This window comes from Nerophis lumbriciformis, linkage group LG17 (assembly GCF_033978685.3).
Source record: "Nerophis lumbriciformis linkage group LG17, RoL_Nlum_v2.1, whole genome shotgun sequence".
NCBI lineage: Eukaryota > Metazoa > Chordata > Actinopteri > Syngnathiformes > Syngnathidae > Nerophis > Nerophis lumbriciformis.
The window spans coordinates 21,639,412-21,660,626 of NC_084564.2; the positions used below are offsets into that span (position 1 = coordinate 21,639,412).

Consider the following 21,215-nt stretch of genomic DNA (forward strand, 5'->3'; position numbering starts at 1 on the left):
TACCGTATTTTTCGGACTAAAAGGCGCACTTAAAATCCTTTCATTTTCTCAAATAGACAGTGCGCCTTATAACCCGGTGCACCTAATGTACGGCATAATTCTGGTTGTGCCTACCGACCTCGAAGCAATTTTATATGGTACTGGTGTAATGATAAGTGTGACCAGAAGATGGCAGTCATACACAAGAGATACGTTTAAACTGCAAGATGACGGCAGTAAACAACACCAAAACTTTAAATGTTCCATTGAGAACATAGAACATTATACATGGCACTCAAAAATCTGTCAAAATGTTTTTAGTACGACTTTGGTGAGCTATGAAGCCGCACCGCTTGAAGGATTGTCCGCGCATTAAACATAGGAGTATTATTATGGTGTATGTAAAAGGACCGCAAAATGGCACCTGTTAGCAGACATATAACCGGGCGTTTTGTTTCGCAATATTATGCAAAACCAATTTTTACCTTCTGGTACCTGCTGATGTGTATTTGGGATCTGCATAAGTCCTGAAAATGTGTGCGCCTCCACCATTGTAGTCCGTGCCGACACCGTAGTCATAAGCTTCTTCTTTTTTTCTACCTTCTTATGTGGCATTCATCTTCCGCTGTTGCCATTTCTAATATGTGTGTGTGACAATCATTGGTGATTTAACTTTATAAAGTAGCGTAATGTTCTTACTTATATCTGTCAGTAAACTAGCTATCAAAGCGCTAAAAACTGTAATGGGTTTACATAATTCACCCACGTAACTTTAGTTATTAGATGGTTCCGGTCGGATGGTTTTTCACGGGACACATTTCCGGCGTTGATGTTGCACTAGTGAGCCACGGATGAGGAGATGCTGCTCCGTTATTGATTTAAGTAAAGTCTGAATGTTCACTACTACTTAAAGATGATCTGTAAAACATAATCTATGCAACACTTTCACCAAAGAACCACCCTTACATGTTATGTAGACCACAAGATAGTGTTTTAAATTTAGAAAAAAAATCATAATATGACCTCTTTAATGCGTCTTATAATCCGGTGCACCTTTTGTATAAATATACACCTGAATAGACCTGCTAATTGGCAGTGCACCTTTTAATCCGGTGCGCCCTTTGGTCCGAAAAATACGATACCTTTTATTAGAAAGTCAGTGTGACTAAAACAGACTAAAATCTATTAAACTTATTACACATTTTATTACAATAACATTTCCTAACAGTCTGCATCCCAGTGACAGCAGACATCGTACAGTAAGTGACATTTTATTATGTTTGTTGGCTCTCACAAGGTCTGCAGCAATTAGCAAATAGTGATGTTGTTGAAGGACAAAGCGATTGTGATTGTAAAGTTACAATGGACTTAAAGTTACTATTATTTGCAGATTATACAACTGCATTTTGTTAAGGAGAGAACACACAGAAGCTAATACAAATAATAACTGAAGAAATGAAAAAGATAGTTTGACAAAAACAGACTCTTTGAATATCAGTAAAACTAAAATAATGCTATTTGGTAACAGTAGAAGGGAAAGTCAAACAAATACAAATAAGCAGAGTAGACATTGAGTAAAATAAAACAAATTATTGGGTGTAATAATAGATAAAATGAACTGAAAACCTAATGTAAAAAATATACAACATAAAGTAGCAAGAAACACGTCAATAATGAATAAAGCAAAACATGTTCTGGACCAAAAGACTCTTCATATTCTTTACTGCTGTTGCCATATCTGAGTTATTTTGCAGAAATCTGGGGAAACAACTACAAATGTGCGCTTCATCCACTAACTGTGGTACAAAAAAGATCAATTAGAATAATACATAATGTTGGATATAGAGAAAATACAAACCCTTTATTTATTGAGTCAAAACTATTGCAATTCAACAATTTGGTGCATTTGCAAACAGCTACAATTATTTACAAAGAAAACTAAAACCTGTTACCCAAGAATGTAAAACAATTCTTAACAAAAGAGGAAAATACAACCGTAGAGGAAAATCCAATTTGAAACATTTGTATGCACGTACAACACTTAAAGCCTTTAGTACATGGGTGTCAAACTCTGGCCCGTGGGCCAAATTTGGCCCGCCGTGTAATTTCACTTGGCCCTTGAGGCGATATCAAATTACCACTAAAGCTGGCCCGCCGATCCTCCCGGGAGTCTTCCAAACGCCCGCAAGCCAGCCAACCAGCCAGCCAGCCAGCCAGCCCAACGAGTGCTGGCCCAGTCACATAACATGTGTGGCTTCTGCACGCACACCCATTAGAATGCAACGCATACTTCAACAGCGATACAGGTTACACTGAGGGTAGCCGAATAAACTTTAACACTGTTAGAAATATACGCTACACTGTGAATCCACACCAAACCAGAACCCTTTGCAGCACTAACTCTTCCTTGACGCTACAAGGTGTGTGTGTGTGTGTGTGTGGTGGGTGGGGGGTTTGGTGGTAGCGGGGGTGTATTTTGTAGCGTCCCGGAAGAGTTAGTGCTGCAAATGATTATGGGTATTTGTTCTGTTGTGTTTATGTTGTGTTACGGTGCGGATGTTCTCCCAAAATGTGTTTGTCATTCTTGTTTGATGTGGATTCAGTGTGGCGTATATTTCTAACAGTGTTAAAGTTTTTTATACTGGCACCCTCAGTGTAACCTGTATCGCTGTTGATGAAGTATGCGTTGCATTCGCTCGTGTGTGCGTACAGAAGCCGCACATATCTTGTGACTGGGTCTGAACGATGTTAGAATGGGTGAAAAGTGGACGTGATGATAGCTCGTAGAGTACGTTAAAGGTTAATTTGTTCAACCTTGGCCCGCGGCTTTGTTCAGTTTTAAATTTTGGCCCACTCTGTATTTGAGTTTGACACCCCTGCTTTAGTATATCCGTATGTGGAATTAAATTATGGAACGGATTAACTAAAGAAATCAAACAAAGCACCAATATGATTCAGTTTAAGAGACTGTTCAAATTACAAGTGTTCACAAAGTACAAAGAAAAACAATTATAATGAACATCTTGAACCAATGATTATTTATGTTTTTAATATTTGTTTACTTACTTTTGGTATAATATATTATGTATTTATTCACTGTTCTGTTACAAACAGAGAACAAGGAAATGGGATAAAATTGCTATGGTATGAAAAGGGAGGATTAAATAAGCACCAATTCTTTTCGGACACGCTGTAATGAAACAACTGGAAATATGTGAGGCATTGCATTGTATCGTATGAGTGTTTGAAATAAACTGAAACCTGAAACAAACTGATCGATTTTGAAATAATTACACCGCCGTATGCTTAAAAAGATCAAACTACGTAAATATTACATGTTATGAAAGTACCTGTTACTACATTAGATATTTACTATGCAGTGAAACCGTAATGAGGGTATTTGGATGTTTTTTTAAACATTTTATAGGCACAATAAAGCGACACCTTTACTGGTTAGAATGCATAAAAAAAGAAAAAAATGTGTGCTTGTCCTACATAAGGATTGTGAATGATACGCAACATTTAAAAAAAGTGCAGTGCCCCTTTAAGAGGGCTCAACAAAATACAAGACTGGTACAGTCAACCTAATGGCAATGACTACTTCCTGACTAAGGCAACACTTGCAAATGAGACTCGTAAGTGTGAGAAAACAATATATTGTAACAATGTTTATTGAAAAAAAACGTATTTTCTTTTTTGGAACAATTAACATTTAATAACACATTTGAATGCACACACAAATTGGTACCGTTGAGTACCGGTATTGATTTCAAGGTACCAGGAATTGGTACCCTATGGATTCAAATTTTAAAAAGGTACCCATTCCTATGTATATATTATGTATTATAGCATATTTTCATTTCAAAGTATATGCACGTTTCATTTCTGTTGCATTGCAACTTGAAAAGATCGGAGTCGTCTGAAAAGGTTGCTGAAATGTTTTGTCAAAAAAAGATTCTTGCAATTTTTAAACATTAAAAGCCATTCTAATTGCATTGCAAGCCCCGGCAGGATCCAGATGAACGTATAGAGTGACTGTTAGTGCCATAGACTGACCCAAATGCCAATTCCACCACAGCACTTCCATCCCATAAAACATCTCATTTCAGGCGTCAGGGAATAAAGAGCCTGTCAGCCACAGAGGTGAGACAGCGTCTGGTCCGAGCGGTCAAAACCATCCTCTTGGCCGGCTCACCTCCTCTGAGCTCAGAGAGCAGACTTGCCCCTTTGAGCAAGCTCGAGGACTGGAACATAAAGACGGTGGCCGTGGACATTACCAAACACACAAAGAGGAAAAAAGGCTCAGACGTCATGATCTTCAAGTATGTCTGGCATATTAAATCTCCAAGACATGAAAAATAGGCAGCAGGCCAAATTTCTGTGAACACATTCGGGGCAGGAAAGGCATTAGAGTCCCACCAGATCGACTTTCAGCTGCTTTACTGCTTTAGCTGTGACATTAACTAACATATTCTTACGTATAACAAATCATATGGCCCCATTACTGGGTGGATCTCATGTGAGATGAAGTTGGGGGCTTAATCATTTTGCAATGCAGTCTGCTGAAAATGACGGAAAGCACCACTCTACATAGTGGTAAAATTAAACCCTAAAATGAGAAAATGCATGATTATATTGCGTAATGATTGAACAGTTAAAACTTGTAGTTATAACGGTAGCCAATGGTTATTTTTTTGTTCCCATTATATTACACTGCTAGAAAATAAATAATCTGACACAGCAAAACAAAAAATAAGTCAATGCTTTAAAATATGATTTATTACTAATCTTATGTATATTTAAGACTAATGTTTACCTCAAACCTTTAACATTTACTATATGGCAGATAACTTATTTTACTCCATGTAAATCTTTCAAAATAAAAAAAACCCTGATACAATTAGATCAAATGGGCATTCAAAAGGTTAAAATGAATTAAAAAACAAACATTTGTGCTATTGTTACTTCGAACTAAAGTTGATTTAGAGATATGAGCAAAGAAGTAGAAAAAAAATTAATCAAAACATGATTTATCTACTTTTAACTCTCTGAGGACTTTGTTTGTCCTGTAGCTACTCTATGGTTGTAAAATCTAATTATTATTTATTTATTTTTCATAATATTTAACTCTCTAATTTCAGTGTATTCAATCAGACAAATTTTCTACCGAAAATCTCCCAAAATTAATGCGGACCTGAGTGACGTGTTGACAGCCTGTTTTCACGTCCGCTTTCCCACAATATAAACAGTGTGCCTGCCCAATCACGTTATAACTGTAGAATGATCGAGGGCGAGTTCTTGGTTTCTTATGTGGGTTTATTGTTAGGCAGTTTCATTAACGTCCTCCCAGCACGGCAACAACACACAACAACAGCAGTCACGTTTTCGTCTACCATAAAGCAGTTTGTCTGCCATAAACAGCAATGTTGTGACACTCTTAAACAGGACAATACTGCCGTCTACTGTGCATGCATATGTGACAATAACATCTACGGCTTTTAGAGAGTGCAGTGCACAACTGCGCACACAACAAGGAGACGAAGCAGAATGCATCATCAGAGAGGGTGTTCAGCATGGTTAGAAAAATAGTGACAGAATAGAACAAGGATGGACAATTCAACCTTTAACTCAACAATGAGTGGATGAGTGTTGTGTGTGTATATGTGTAAATAAATGAACACTGAAATTCAAGTATTTCTCTTATATACATATATATATATACATATATATATATATATATACATATATACATACATATACATATATATATACATATATATATATATACATATATATATATATATATATATATACATATATATATATATATATATATATACATATATATATATATATATAAATATATATATATACATATATATATACATATATATATATATATATAAATATGTATATATACATATATATATACATACATATATATATATATATATATATATATATATATATATATATATATATATATATATATATATATATATAAATATAAGAGAAATACTTGACTTGGTGAATTTTAGCTGTAAATATACTACTCCCCTCTTAACCACGCCCCCCCTCCCACTCCCCACCTCCCGAAATCGGAGGTCTCAAGGTTGGCAAGTATGTGGATTGGTCAGATCTAGTCTAGCAACTGGTGCCAAAACCCCAAATGTTTATACTCCAAAACGAGGAGGTTGTGCCTGGGCAAAGATGATTTTGCCCTGTCGTAGTGAGAAAAACAACTGTTTTAATGCAAATGAGCAATCCTACTGTCAAAGCCAATGACAGTCGTTGAAGTGTAATTCCCCCTCGTTAGCATCGAGGTATTGTGTGGCAGAACGATCGCTGTGGATCGACCACTACCAGTCCAAAATTGTCTGAAACCCCCACGTTAGCATTCCATTCGGTTGTAAACAAATTGCACAAATGGCATTCTGGTCACCTTCTGTGTCTAGAATGTTTCTAACTCCTGTTATTTGTTGGAGGCTACATTGCGGATTCTTTTAGGAATGGTTGAAAGGACAGTGTTGGATGTGGGAGATAGGTGGTGTCGCAGACCACTTCCTCTGCCACTGTCGTCAACTGACCAAAAACTGTTTTTATCAACACAGAGATATTTCTAAAGTGAGAAATTTGTTGTCAAAAATGGATCTCAAAATGATCATTCACGCGTTCATTTGGTCTCGCACTGACTATTGCAATTCTCTTTTCACTCTTTTCAACAAGTCAACGCTAAAGAGACTTCAGACTGTAGAAAATGCGGTTGCCAGACTTTTGACCGCTGCACCCAGAACAGCCCATATTACCCTCAGAACAGCCCATATTACCCCCGTTTGATCCAGTCTTCATTGGCTTCCAGTTAAATTCCGCATTGATTTAAACATTTTAATCCTGACATTCCGTGCGTTGCATAGTAGGGCCCCTCAGTACATCACTGACTTGCTATGCCCCTACTCTTCAGGGCGCAGCCTCCGGTCTTCAGGTCAGGGTCTTCTAAAGATCCCAAAAACTTGTTTTAAAACCCGCGGAGACCTGGCATTCCAGGCTATAGCTCCCAGACTTTGGAACAATTTGCACCAGTCCCTCCGTGATCGTGACTGTGTTGAAACTTTTAAGAAACATTTGAAAACTTATTTTTAGTAAAGCTTTTAGTTAATTCACCTTTTAACTATCAATTGTAATCCACTTTGTATCCTTTTTATGATGTTGCCCCTGTTTTAAATTGAATTGTTGTTTTACTTCACCTATGTTTTGTACAGCACTTTGTGATTTTATCTGTAAAAAGCGCTTTATAAATAAAATGTACTTACTTACTCCGTTCAGTGATGATTTGTTTAAAACAAAGCTTGTTTGCATCTCAACCGTTTTTCTCACCACAATAGGGCAACACCATCCTTGCCCAGGCACACCCTCCTGGTTTTAAAGTATAAATATTAAGAGTTTTGGCACCAGCCGCAAGACTATATCTGACCAATCCAAGTCCAAGACTAGATTTGACCAATCTAAGTCTAAGACTAGATTTGACCAATCTAAGTCTTGGACTAGAGTTAACCAAATTAAATCTATGAGCATGAACTGATGAAGCCTACTGAGGTATTGGCACCAGCCGCTAGACTAGATCTGACCAATCCAAGTCTAAGACTAGTTTTGACCAATCTAAGTCTAAGACTAGATTTGACCAATCTAAGTCTCGGACAAGAGCTGACCAATCTAAGTCTATGAGCATGAACTGATGAAGCCTACTTGGATGAGAGGGGAAACGTCATCTAAGACAAACCAAACAGTCCAGTTGCGATCGATCAAATGCCCTGAGATTCCAAAGGCCTGAATGAATGACAACGTTTATAGACATTCATCTTATAATATTACTTGTTTAAGTTACTATACTTCCCTGCTTAAACTGCTGCACCCGCGACCCGACCTCAGATAAGCGGAAGCTGGATGGAAGGTAACCATACTCAACTTCAATGTAAAACACAAGAAGTAATACAAGTATTTGCTTCTTCCTACTTCTTTTTTAGATGCACATCTTGCACATTTGCTGTTATGTTTCTTTTTTCAAATTGCAAATTTTTGTACATTATCCTGTAATTTTTTTATTTGAATTGATATTTTTATTAGATTTTTTGCCCCCTAGTTACCTCACACTGTGTTTTAGAGAGAAACATTTTTTTTTCCAATGTTCCTGTATGTCCAGCACACGTTGAAAAATTGACAATAAAGGCTTGGACTTTTCATGTTGAATTGTGCAAGAGGATGTACTTGATATTGTTTGTTAGGCATGTTGGAGCTCAACCAAACTGTTCCCAACACCTCTACCCACTTCTAAATGTTTTTAGTCATTTAAGCAGACCTCAGATAAAAGGGCAAGGCCGCTAATACGACGATGCGAGTCTATGATTTGACATCTGCCTGTGACATTTCACTGCTAAGTGCCATGCGGTATTTTCAGCTCTCGCTTCGTCGGCAGTCGGCTTGGACTCTCATTACTGGAGCTGCGGAATCAAAAAGGCGTGAGGGCGTGACACGGATGTTTGACGGACCGATTTACTGGAACCGACGGCGGCTTCGTCAGAGGGGGGAAAAAAAAAAACATGGAGGGGATGATTCAGAATGTGATATTTCATAGACAGCTACCCTTTTAAGCTGAAATTGTAACAATTTTATGTAACGGCTGAAAGTTATAGGAGCAGGAGCTAATTCTCTTCAAGTGGTCTTAGCACAAAGTAGTCACAATATTATAGGCCTACTGAAATGTCATTTTCTTATTTAAACGGGGATAGCAGGTCCATTCTATGTGTCATACTTGATCATTTCGCGATATTGCCATATTTTTGCTGAAAGGATTTAGTAGAGAACATCGACGATAAAGTTCGCAACTTTTGGTCGCTGATAAAAAAGCCTTGCCTGTACCGAAAGTAGCAGACAAGTAGCGTGACGTTACAGGTTGTGGAGCTCCTCACATCTGCACATTGTTTACAATCATGGCCACCAGCAGCGAGAGCGATTCGAACCGAGAAAGCGACGATTTCCCCATTAGTTTGAGCGAGGATGAAAGATTTGTGGATGAGGAAAGTGAGAGTGAAGGACAAGAGGGCAGTGGGAGCGATTCAGATAGGGAAGATGCTGTGAGAGGCGGGTGGGACCTGATATTCAGCTGGGAATGACTAAAACAGTAAATAAACACAAGACATATATATACTCTATTAGCCACAACACAACCAGGCTTATATTTAATATGCCACAAATTAATCCCGCATAACAAACACCTCCCCCCTCCCGTCAATATAACCCGGCAATACAACTCAAACACCTGCACAACACACTAAATCCCACAGCCCAAAGTACCGTTCAACTCCCCAAAGTTCATACAGCACATATATTTCCCCAAAGTCCCCAAAGTTACGTACGTGACATGCACATAGCGGCACGCATGTACGGACAAGCGATCAAATGTTTGGAAGCCGCAGCTGCATGCATACTCACGGTACCGCTTCTGCACATCCAACTCAAAGTCCTCCTGGTAAGAGTCTCTGTTGTCAAAGTTCTCCACAGGCCAATGGTAAAGCTTGACTGTCATCTTTCGGGAATGTAAACAATGAAACACCGGCTGTGTTTGTGTTGCTGCAGCCGCCCGCAATACACCGCTTCCCATCTACAGCTTTCTTCTTTGCTGTCTCCATTGTTCATTGAACAAATTGCAAAAGATTCACCAACACAGATGTCCAGAATACTGTGGAATTTTGCGATGAAAACAGACGACTTAATAGCTGGCCACCATGCTGTCCCAAAATGTCCTCTACAATCCGTGACGTCACGCGCTGACGTCATCATACAGAGACGTTTTCAGCAGGATATTCCGCGTGAAATTTAAAATTGCTCTTTAGTAAGCTAACCCGGCCGTATCGGCATGTGTTGCAATGTTAAGATTTCATCATTGATGTATAAACTATCAGACTGCGTGGTCGGTAGTAGTGGGTTTCAGTAGGCCTTTAAGGAGCTGATTAAAACAAATTAAATTGATGCATTTTTAAGTCGGCTGGTGATTTTTAATGACTTATATAGAAGATTCATTACCATTTTGCAGTAAGCTTTTTCTGGCATATTATTATTCACATTCGCAGTTGGTGAGCACACCTTCAGAGTGCAAAAAAAAAAAAAAGTGTGTGTAGTCAGTCCACTGTAGATGCACCGCAGGATGGCTTCTAAAATGCCCATAAAAATTGGTAGATGTCTGACAACATGACAAAACACCACAGGTAGGAGGAGCATGATAACGTGAAAACAAACATAGTACATGCAAAAATCTAATTTAAATAATACGGTTTGCACCACTTTTGATTTGCTCACGCAGTCTTAGTCTCACACGCAAAACGCCCACAAATAGTACACAAAATTGTATTGTTTGCACACGCTCTTAAGGTGTTTTGGGAGCGTCTTTATCACGAATCATGTATTTTTTTAATGCAGAATTTGGGGGAGAAAACACTGAGGAAGAACCTGCGAAAAAATATTCTGTTCAGTACGTGTATTCGCCACTTTTTGCCGCGGTGGTGTCACTGGGACTTTGTGGTTCCTTCTTGGAGCAGACACACCAGTGGAGTGCATAATGGAGCGTTTTCGCCGCAGTGATTGCGGTGGTTTCACTGAGACTGTGCAGCTCCTCTTTGGCTTGGAGCAGACACACCAGTGGTTACATAATGGTGCTTAATAGTATTCATATTGTAAACACGGAAGTGTAGGTCCGCTTCACGCTCCCAGCAGTGGACAAAAGACCGGCCACGAAGCAGAGAGCAAGAGAAAAAGCGTAGAGTAAAAGAAGTTAAGCAGCGAGTATTCTATTTTACTGATGTTTTATTGCTTGAATTTTAGCTTGAGTTAAATTGCGCTTAAGAAAATGCTGAAAGAACATAATTGACATTTCCAGCAACTTTAACGAGGTGGAAACAAACAGGGGGATGCAAGGTTGAACAAAAAAGTTATGAAAATGTTATAGTAAGCTGAAGAAAATATAGACACTGAAGATAAGAAAACACAGGCTATGCCCAGCAGACACATGACATTGATTTATTTAGTTCTATTCATTTGATATGTATTTACTGTATATTATTTTTTTAATTATCATCTTCATGTCTTACTGGTATTTTAGTCTTTATCGCTACTCCTGGTTCTTACTATTTTACAAGTTGTATTATTTTTATTTTCCAACGTTCTTCAGATGAGCCATCTGCCTCAGGGGTTATCGGCCGTGCTTGAGGGGGCGCTTTTGTGTCAGCGTCCTGGTGGCCCTGGTCTGATGATCTTCTGGTGCAGATGGCTCCTGTGATAGTGTTTACTCACATGTCTCCTCTGTACTCAGCCATGCAATCTTTGGTTCATACAGTTGTATATGTGTGTGTGTTGTGTGTTTGTGTGTGGTATCTGTGTCTGTGCATACGTATGTGATAATGGGGGATATGGGTCACTGGGGTATTGTTTTTAACTTTGTAAAGCACTTTGATTTATAAATAGTTTGATTGATTGATACGTTGATTACAGATAAATGTTAAAACTGACTTCGAAACAACGTTACAAAATAGTTTTATTTGTAAATTGAGACAACGTTGATGTCTAATGTTGGTATACTTGCCCACCCTCCCGAATTTTCCGGGAGACTCCCGAAATTCAGCGCCTCTCCCGAAAACCTCCCGGGACAAATATTCTCCCGAAAATCTCCCGATTTGCGGACCTGAGTGAGGACAGCCTTTTTTCACGACGGCAGGACAACTGGGTGACAAGAAATAAATCATCCAGACTAGAGATAAATTGTATTATTATGTTTATCTTACCTACAAATAAATATATTTATTAATTAAAAAAAAAAAAACTAAATACATTTTTAATATATTTTGCTAAAAACATCAAAATTAATTGTATTTTTATTTGTATTTTTTCTGACTCCTTATTACATCCAGGCATTAGAATTATACATTAAAATAAACATATTTGAAATAATTAATTTTAAATTATCATAACAATTCATTTGAAATGACCATATTTAATTAATAAAATAATTGCTTGTTTATCAACAACTTTAGCATTTCATTCATTACATTTTGAAGCTCTCAGAAGCCAAGTTATGTTATATTCCTTAATATTTATTTATGCAAGTTTGAAGTATCAATTATCTAAACACAGTTTTGTTTGAATTTTTTCAGGATGTAGATATATATATATATATATATATATATATATATATATATATATATACGACCCCAAAGGGAATAAGCGGTAGAAAATGGATGGATGGATATATGTATATATATTCACCAACCTTGCCAACCTTGAGACCTCCGATTTCGGAAGGTGGGGGGTGGGGGCGTGGTCGGGGGTGGGACAGGGCGGGGTTGAGGGCGTGGTTAAGAGGGGAGGAGTATATTGACAGCTAGAATTCACCAAGTCAAGTATTTCATACACATACATACATATACATATATATATATATATATATATATATATATAAGTATGAATGTTGGATCCACGTTGTTGGTTGAGATATTACCAAATTTCAATGGTCCAATCAATGTCGCAACCTGACATTGAAAAAACGTTGCCAAAAAGCATGTTTCAACGTTGTATTTGTGTTGTAAAATTTTAGTTGGAAAATGACCAAAATTCAATGATCAAATCAACGTCAGAACGTCGTCAAAAAGCATGTTTCAACAATAGGTTCGAGTTGCTCAACGTCAGGACCTCATTCAACAAGTTCTCAATGTTGTTTCAATGTCTCGTGCCTGCTGGGCATGGTCTCTATATAGAGCAGATATAGAGGTGAAGACCTATGGACATGTCTACAACAGGAAGTGATGTCACAAAAAACTGACTTGCAACACTCATTTTGCCTTTATCATTTAAAACAAACACTAAAGCCTTTACAAATTAAAATAGATATCCACATTTTAACACTCAAATAAAGATATTATGGCTCTTAAGAAGACAGAATACATTAATGATTTTTTTATGCCAAGGAAAATATATTGCGTGTCAATTTTATTTATCTATTTTTTAAATCAAACTTGGTTAAAATACTTCACTGTGTGTACTAGGGTTGTACAATATACCGGTATTAGTACAGTACCACGATACTAATTCATCATTTCCGGTACTATCCCGCCTCTAAAAAGTATTTTTTGGCATCACAAAATCTTTTGTTTAAAAAAAATTTATATTATGTTTATAAACTTAGGAAATATGTTCCTGGACACATGGGCACCTTGAATATGACCAATGTATGATCCTGTAACGACTTGGTATCGGATTGATACCCAAATGTCATATCATCCAAAAGTAATGTAAAGTATCAAACAACAGAAGAATAAGTGATTATTACATTTTGACAGAAGTGTAGATAGAATATGTTAAAAGAGAAAGTAAGCAGATATTAACAGTAAATGAACAAGTAGATTAATAATTAATTTTCTACCACTTGTCCTTAATTTTGACAAAATAATAGAATGGAAAATGACACAATATGTTACTGCATATGTCAGCAGCTAAATTAGGAGCCTTTGTTTGTTTACTTACTAATAAAAGGCAAGTTGTCTTGTATGTTCACTATTTTATTTAAGGACAAACTTGCAATAATAAACATATATTTAATGTACCCTAAGATTTTTTGTTAAAATAAAGACAATGATGCAATTTTCTGTGGTCCCCTTTATTTAGAAAAGTATTGAAAAGTATTAAAATAATTTTGGTACCGGTACCAAAATATTGGTATCGGGACTTTTTCCGACCACATTCAACAATACCGTAATCCTTTTTGTCACAATAACCGTGATGTAAAATGTTCACATCGGTACATCCCTACCGGCAACACATTAGGGGTGCAAGTTTTGACAAAATGGTCACCTCTTTGTGTGCAGCAGTTGAAGCGGACACAAACAAACACGTGTTTACAGACCTCTGCACGTATTTCCAAATTGTGCGACCCAAGGGCGTACGACTTTAAAGGTTCCGTTGGATTTTGGTTTGAAAGTATTCCTTGTATGCTTTAAATATTTCATAGCTCTACCATTCATTCCGGGTGGTGCCCCTTGAGTATGACACACACACACACACACACACACACACACACACACACACACACACACACACACACACACACACACACACACACACTCAAGCCATCTGGTATGTCTTTTCAGGCCTAATAAAAGAGTCACAATGTAGCAGCAGTGGAGTTCACCAGAGGATATACAGTTAGTAGAAAATGCACATCGTTTAAGGCTTTCGGTTATTAAAAGGTGAGAGACAGGCGGATAAGTACAAAAGAACGCTAGCTTGCGTTATCGCTGTATCACAAGAGTTGCGTCCACATGGCGCTTTATTAACCGAAACCAACAAAAACCTCACGTCGAAGTACTCATCGTAAAATAATAAGGACTTTGGTTTTACTTGTAATTGAATGTGATCATGCAAACCTGATGAGTGTGCCCACAGCCTATAGAGGACAGTCCCCGTCACACAAACACACTCTTAACTGAGAGAAACAGATGGAAGGGGCCCAGGTTTTTTTTTTTTTTAGATCGGTTTTGGAAGCAAGCCTGGTGGGCCGCCCCCACTGGTCGCCCTCTCCTATCTGATGTACTGACAGACTGTGGTGGGAGCTGAACCCAGACAATGTTAATTGCTCTTAAGCATGGCAACACAAAAGCATTAGATATATGATATGCAAATGATTTTAATTAAGAATCACTTGCACAGTCTGTTCGCGTGAATATACTAGAATCAAAATCCACCTCTACACATTTAGATACAATGACTGTGTGTGTGTGTGTGTGTGTGTGTGGGTATTCTTGTATTTCTACCCTTCTTGAGACATCAAGGAAAAGTACCTTCCATATGAGGACCGGTGAACGAGTTAGGACCAAAATCATGGTCCCAATACGGAAAACCATTGCATCTGATAGAGAGCCAAATACTAGAGTCCATGAACAGTGCACCAAAGTCAGGATTTTTCGTTGATTTAATATGCATACAAAAGTAAACATTGACAGGTGCAAAGGCAGCAATATATGATAAAACAAGACGGCAGCTAAATAAGGACTTCCCTATTCATCCCCGAAAAAAGCTGCGAGGTGAATAGCTGATTTTAGGACTTCCGGTGCTGACGTAAGACAACCCGCGTCCCATATGTGACCAGAGGATGAACAAATACACTACGGTGCTAAGACTATAGTAGTCATTAACAGTTAGCTTCTACAGCTGTGTTGCCCAATGTGCGGCACAGGGGCCACCCCCGGTGGTGAAATCTATCAAAATGAGGGTGGTCCTAAAAAGGAGGGATCAAATTGACTGTGTGTCGGTTTTAAAAGTGCTCCCCCTCTGATCAACAAATGCAATAAGTGTGTGTAAGAAATGGAAATGTGCCACCTTTGGCAAAAAAGAATTAAACAAATTTAATAAATATGTATGTAGAGACACTGTACTAAATTGGAAGTAAATATTGAAGATTAAAAACCAATTACCGTATTTTTCGGACAATAAGTCGCAGTTTTTTTCATAGTTTGGCCGGGGGTGCGACTTATACTCAGGAGCGACTTATGTGTGAAATTATTAACACATTACCGTAAAATATCAAATTATATTATTTAGCTCATTCACGTAAGAGACTAGACGTATAAGATTTCCTGGGATTTAGCGATTAGGAGTGACAGATTGTTTGGTAAACGTATAGCATGTTCTATATGTTATAGTTATTTGAATGACTCTTACCATAATATGTTACGTTAACATACCAGACACGTTCTCAGTTGGTTATTTATGCGTCATATAACGTACACTTATTCAGCCTGTTGTTCACTATTCTTTATTTATTTTAAATTGCCTTTCAAATGTCTATTCTTGGTGTTGGGTTTTATCAAAAAAATGTCCCCAAAAAATGCGACTTATACTCCAGTGCGACTTTTTTTTTTTTCCTTCTTTATTATGCATTTTCGGCCGGTGCGACTTATACTCTGAAAAATACGGTACAAACAAATAAATTAAAAAAAAACAACTAAAAGCTTACCTTTTTTTATGTGCATAGTATGTATATATTATTAACGTTGTAAATACACATTTTTATATATCTAGAAAGGGTGGTTCTAAAGAGGTAGGCATTTTTTGGAGGTCTCAGGAAGGTAAGAAATACAAGAAATGTGTGTGTGTGTGTGTGTGTGTGTGTGTGTGTGTGTGTGTGTGTGTGTGGGTGGAGAGAGAGAGACATTTGGCATCAAAGCACTGCACAAGTGTTCCCCACCTGTCTCCTGATAACGAATGAGAATGAAGAAGTGCAGAGCAGGTGTGCTAAAAGGAGCGCAGAAAAAGGAATCCGGCGTCCCAAGAGGGGGGGAAATTGGAAGTCAACACACTTGAGGTTTGCAACACCTGCAGGCTCACTTTTGTCCTGATTATAGATGACATGTATTTGAGGTCCTCAGAATTCACCCACAAAATTGCCCTTAATGAGCAAAAAAGGACAACTTGCCAAAAATACATACATCGTATTTTTCGGACTATAAGTCACAGTTTTTTTCATAGTTTGGCCGGGCTCCAGTGCGACTTATATATGTTTTTTTCCTTTTTTATTATGCATTTTCGGCAGGTGCGACTTTTACTCCGAAAAAATACGGTACATGTTTTTCCACTTTAGGTCTTATACAACCTATCAAATACATGTTGATGAGTATTTTTTTGTATGTTATTATTATTATTATTATTACTACTACTATATCAGGCCTTCAGATAAGTCATTAACAGGCAGCGACATTGATTTTAATTCAGTTATTTTTTTCCACTGATTTAAAACAAAAAAACTCACGCTTGAAGTCCTCCAGACCAAAAAAATAACAGCTCTCCAAAAATTTTATTAAAAAAATAAATGTGCATTCATTCCACATTAAAATATGAAATTGTGTTCCTTCGATTATATAACATTCCAGACTCCGTCGCAGGTGAATTCCCACGAAATAGGGACGCTATTTTATTTTGTGATTTACATGAAAATTCCCAGTATTTTAGGTCTTTATAAACCCTCCACACGCTGTTATGAATCGTACACACACACACAATGTTTCTAATATACATTCAACACACTTCCCTGGGGTCTAAATCAGTGTTTCTTAACCATAAGACCGGGACCCATTGCTGGGCTGCAAGTTCTCCCTAGAGAGCCACCTAAAAACCTCTGTTTCTCAGCTGTGGTCTGTATGGGCAGCAGCGGTACTCAGTTGTAATACACGTTTCCACCAGTTGGGGCAGTAATGACAATATAAAATAAAACAGAAAATGTCTGGAGATAAAATCATAGAAGTTTAAGCGCAATAATTATGATTAAAGTGGGGAAGCTTCATTTGTACTTTAATTTTATTGACAGTTTAAAGTTAAAGTTAAACACACTAGGTGTGGTGAAATTATCCTCTGCGTTTGACTCATCCCCTTGTTCACCCCCTGGGAGGTGAGGGGAGCAGTGAGCAGCAGCTGCGCTCAGGAATCATTTTGATGATTTAGCCCCCAATTCCGACCCTTGATGCTGAGTGCCAAGCAGGGAATTAATGGGTCCCATTTTTATAGTCTTTGGTATGACTCGGCCGGGGTTTGAACTCACGACCTACCGATCTCAGGACGGACACTAACCACAAGGCCACTTTAAGAAACAAATATGACATTATAATATTAATTTAGTTTGAATGTTTATCTTTTAGCGCTGCGTAATTTTATGTACATTTATTTTTCATCAGTTTTTATGAGTCCCTTCTTTTTCAGTATATTTGATTAGTATTTATTTTTGTAATCAGTCTGACCTAAGCCTTGATAATAACCTTTGTGATTAACACATGCTTTCATTTCATTTGACAAGGTTGTAAACTGTCAGTAGGTTAGGTATAATTATTGAATTTGATTAAAACCAGTGGAACCCGGACCCGCTTGTAGAGGAAGAGTTGGGCCCCGAGGTCAAAAGGTGAAAAACCCCTGGTCTAGATAATATGTTTTGGATATGCTTTGGTGTAAATTTAGCAAAGTTGCTCCACAGTCACATTTTTGAGTTTGTCTGCAAACGTTTCTTCATTGTGGGCGTTCTCTTCAATGCAAATGAACCCCTCCAGACCCTGCCCCCTTGAGCTTACCGGCTTTGCTTTTTTTGATTGATTGATTGAGAATTTTATTCGTAGGTTGCACAGTGAAGTACATATTCCGTACAATTGACCACTAAATGGTAACACCCGAATAAGTTTTTCAACTTGTTTAAGTCGGGGTCCACTTGATTCATGATACAGATATATACTATCATACATACTATCATCATAATACAGTCATCACACAAGATAATCATCAGGGTATATACATTGAATTATTTACATTATTTACAATTCGGGGTGTGGAGGGGGTGTGGGGTTAGGTGTGGTTGTTATCATCAGTCATCAACAATTGAGAACAGAGAAATGGATATTGAAACAGTGTAGGTCTGACTTGGTAGGATATGTACAGCAAGTAGTGGACATAGAGAGAGATAGAGAGATCAGAAGGCATAAGAAAAATATCTGCATTTGATAGTTTACATTTGATTATTAACAATCCGGGGACGGTGTTAGTTTAGGGTTGAAGTTGTCTGGAGGTGTACTTTTATTGCGGTTTTGAAGGAGGATAGAGATGCCCTTTCTTTTATACCTGTTGGGAGCGCATTCCATATTGATGTGGCATAAAAAGAGAATGAGTTAAGACCTTTGTTAAATCGGAATCTGGGTTTAACGTGGTTAGTAGAGCTCCCCCTGGTGTTGTGGTTATGGCGGTCGTTAAGGAAGTAGTTTGACATGTACTTCGGTATCAGGGAGGTGTACCGGATTTCATAGACTAGGCTCAGTGCAAGTTGTTTTACTCTGTCCTCCACCCTGAGCCAGCCCACTTTGGAGAAGTGGGTAGGAGTGATTCTCCAACCCATCAGCCTCTGCAAATTTTTTACTAAACTATCAGAATTTCTCTTTTAAAATCTACACAGCTGTCTGCATTGGATCCCAAATCCGATCCGTAATCAAGACTGAACGGATGGAAATTACGGATTTAGTTCCTTACATATTTCCAGAGGTAGAAAACGCCTTAGGCAGAGAACAAAGCCTGCTTAAAAACTTGACAGTTACACCAACAACCTCTTCAACACAAAATAAAAAGTTACGTTTTCTTGGAGCCATTGCTAAACGTGCTAGTACTGAATGTAAACATCGGAGTTGCTTAAAGCAGAAGAGGAGAAGCTCTGTGGGGTGCATACAGTGCAAATTATTTGCTACTTGCCAAGATTTTAAATAGTATTTCTAGAAATGTGCCTTGTTTTTAGAGCTATTAACTTATTTTTAGTAATGGACTTTACATCATAATCTTATTTTTAACATGAATAATTATATTTTGTCTATTCTAGTTAAAAAAAAATTAAAGAAAATAACTTTTCAAATAATATAGTTTGGTTTTCCCCACAAAGAGAATCTTGTTTAAAGATTCTGCAACATCCCAAGGATGCTTAATTTAAGAATTGCAAGTTGAAAAAAATACTTATTTCTATCTTGAGTGCTGCTAATTTCTAGATATACAGATCTCTTATCAAGTAAAATTAACTAGCATGCTATGGACATAATTTCACTATTTTTTTTAGTATTTATTTCCTAAAATCTGTTTTTTTTATCTTATATTTTGTCAGTTCCTTTTCGCACTGTACTAGAAATGCCCACAGTAGTAAATCCGGCATTCAGTGACATCACAAATCGCCCTCTTTTAAAAAAAAAAGACAGCATTCAAAAGAATCAAAAAACTGCGTGCAAGCTCACGCCCAAACGCATGAACCCTATGATTTAATACTTTGGCATATAAGTCAGAAAAGACGAAAATCATCATTTAAACACGTTCTACGCCAGGGGTGTCAAACTCATTTTAGCTCAGGGGCCGCATGGAGGAAAGTCTGTGCACACGCGGGCCGGACTATTAAAATCATGGCATTTAAAGTAAAAAATAAAGACAACTTAAGATGGGTTTTTTTGTCTTATTTTGGCCAAAAATAGAACAAACACATTCTGAAAATATTACAATAAAAATATAGAAAAAAATATCAGCAGCAGTAAAGTTTAGATCCATGAAGGAAAGAAGAAAGTGAATGAATGTTTATAACTGAATACATTTACATATGCATAAAAATGTGTTTTCTTTTGTATTTTTTTTCTTTAATGAATTAAGTAACATTTATGACAACTTTTTCCCAAAACACAATATAAATTGTGAGATATAACAGGATAATGCATACATTTATCATTTGTTTTCAAAACGGTAACAAAAAAGTGGGACCCCAATAATTTACTGTGAGACCCCATTTTTATGACTTGATGGAGTCCCTGGGACCCAATTTTGAAAATTCCTAGCACCAACACTGATGGAGTATTGGTGCGTGCAAAACAGCAGCAGGCGGCTGTGGCATGCATCAAATATCATCCCGGGGGCCATAGATCATTCATTCGCGGGCCGGATCTGGCCTGCGGACCTTGACACCCCTGTTCTACACCATTATATCACTGTATATATATTGGTACTCACAAATGACGATGCTGAAGACGTAGCTGCAGGTGATGATGACGACAGTGGTGGTGTCACTCATGTCTTCTTCCGAGTGAGAGCGAAAGTATAGAAAGTTCTTGGCGACGTCTTTCGAACACACCTTTGTTGTCACTGTCATTTTAGTATTTTCCTCCTTTTTGAAGTCAACCCGCTACGGTCCGTTTCAAGGTTGCGTTGGCCGTGACCCCATGATGCAAAACGGCAAGCGAAGTGTAGATAAAATGTAATCAATAACAAAAAATAGTGCAAAAAAAGGCATAACTGTCACAAAAGCCATAAACCATGCAACATGGAGGTACAAAGTTCAAATGGTCCAGCCTCATCCTACTGGCAAGGCTGGATTGAGAGGCTTCCTGATTGGCAACCATGACAGGTGTGTCTTGATATCCAATCAGGGACAGGTGGTGGTGCTAGCCCTCAGACCAGAAGGGGAGTTGTGGCAAATGGAGGCAAACAGGAAGTGGAAGGAAACTGGACAGGAATTAATACAAGAAACGAAGGATAACTGTTGTGTGTAATTAAGACACAACTAGAGATGGGGGGTGCCGATATTATCGGCCGATAAATGTGTTAAAATGTAATATCGGAAATTATCGGTATCGTTTTTTTAATTATCGGTATCG

The 21,215-nt window shown here is 37.7% G+C and overlaps 1 protein-coding gene across 1 annotated transcript in view; it reads right to left on the bottom strand.

Moving 5' to 3' along the window:
• LOC133614687 (galactosylgalactosylxylosylprotein 3-beta-glucuronosyltransferase 1) overlaps positions 1–20,912 on the bottom strand; it is a 263,687-nt gene extending 242,775 nt beyond the window's left edge. Inside the window, exon 1 of the mRNA XM_061972849.2 lies at positions 20,572–20,912. The gene's annotated coding sequence lies outside the window, so the exon portion shown is untranslated. The remainder of the gene's footprint in view (positions 1–20,571) is intronic.
• Between the last annotated feature and the right edge of the window lie 303 nt (positions 20,913–21,215).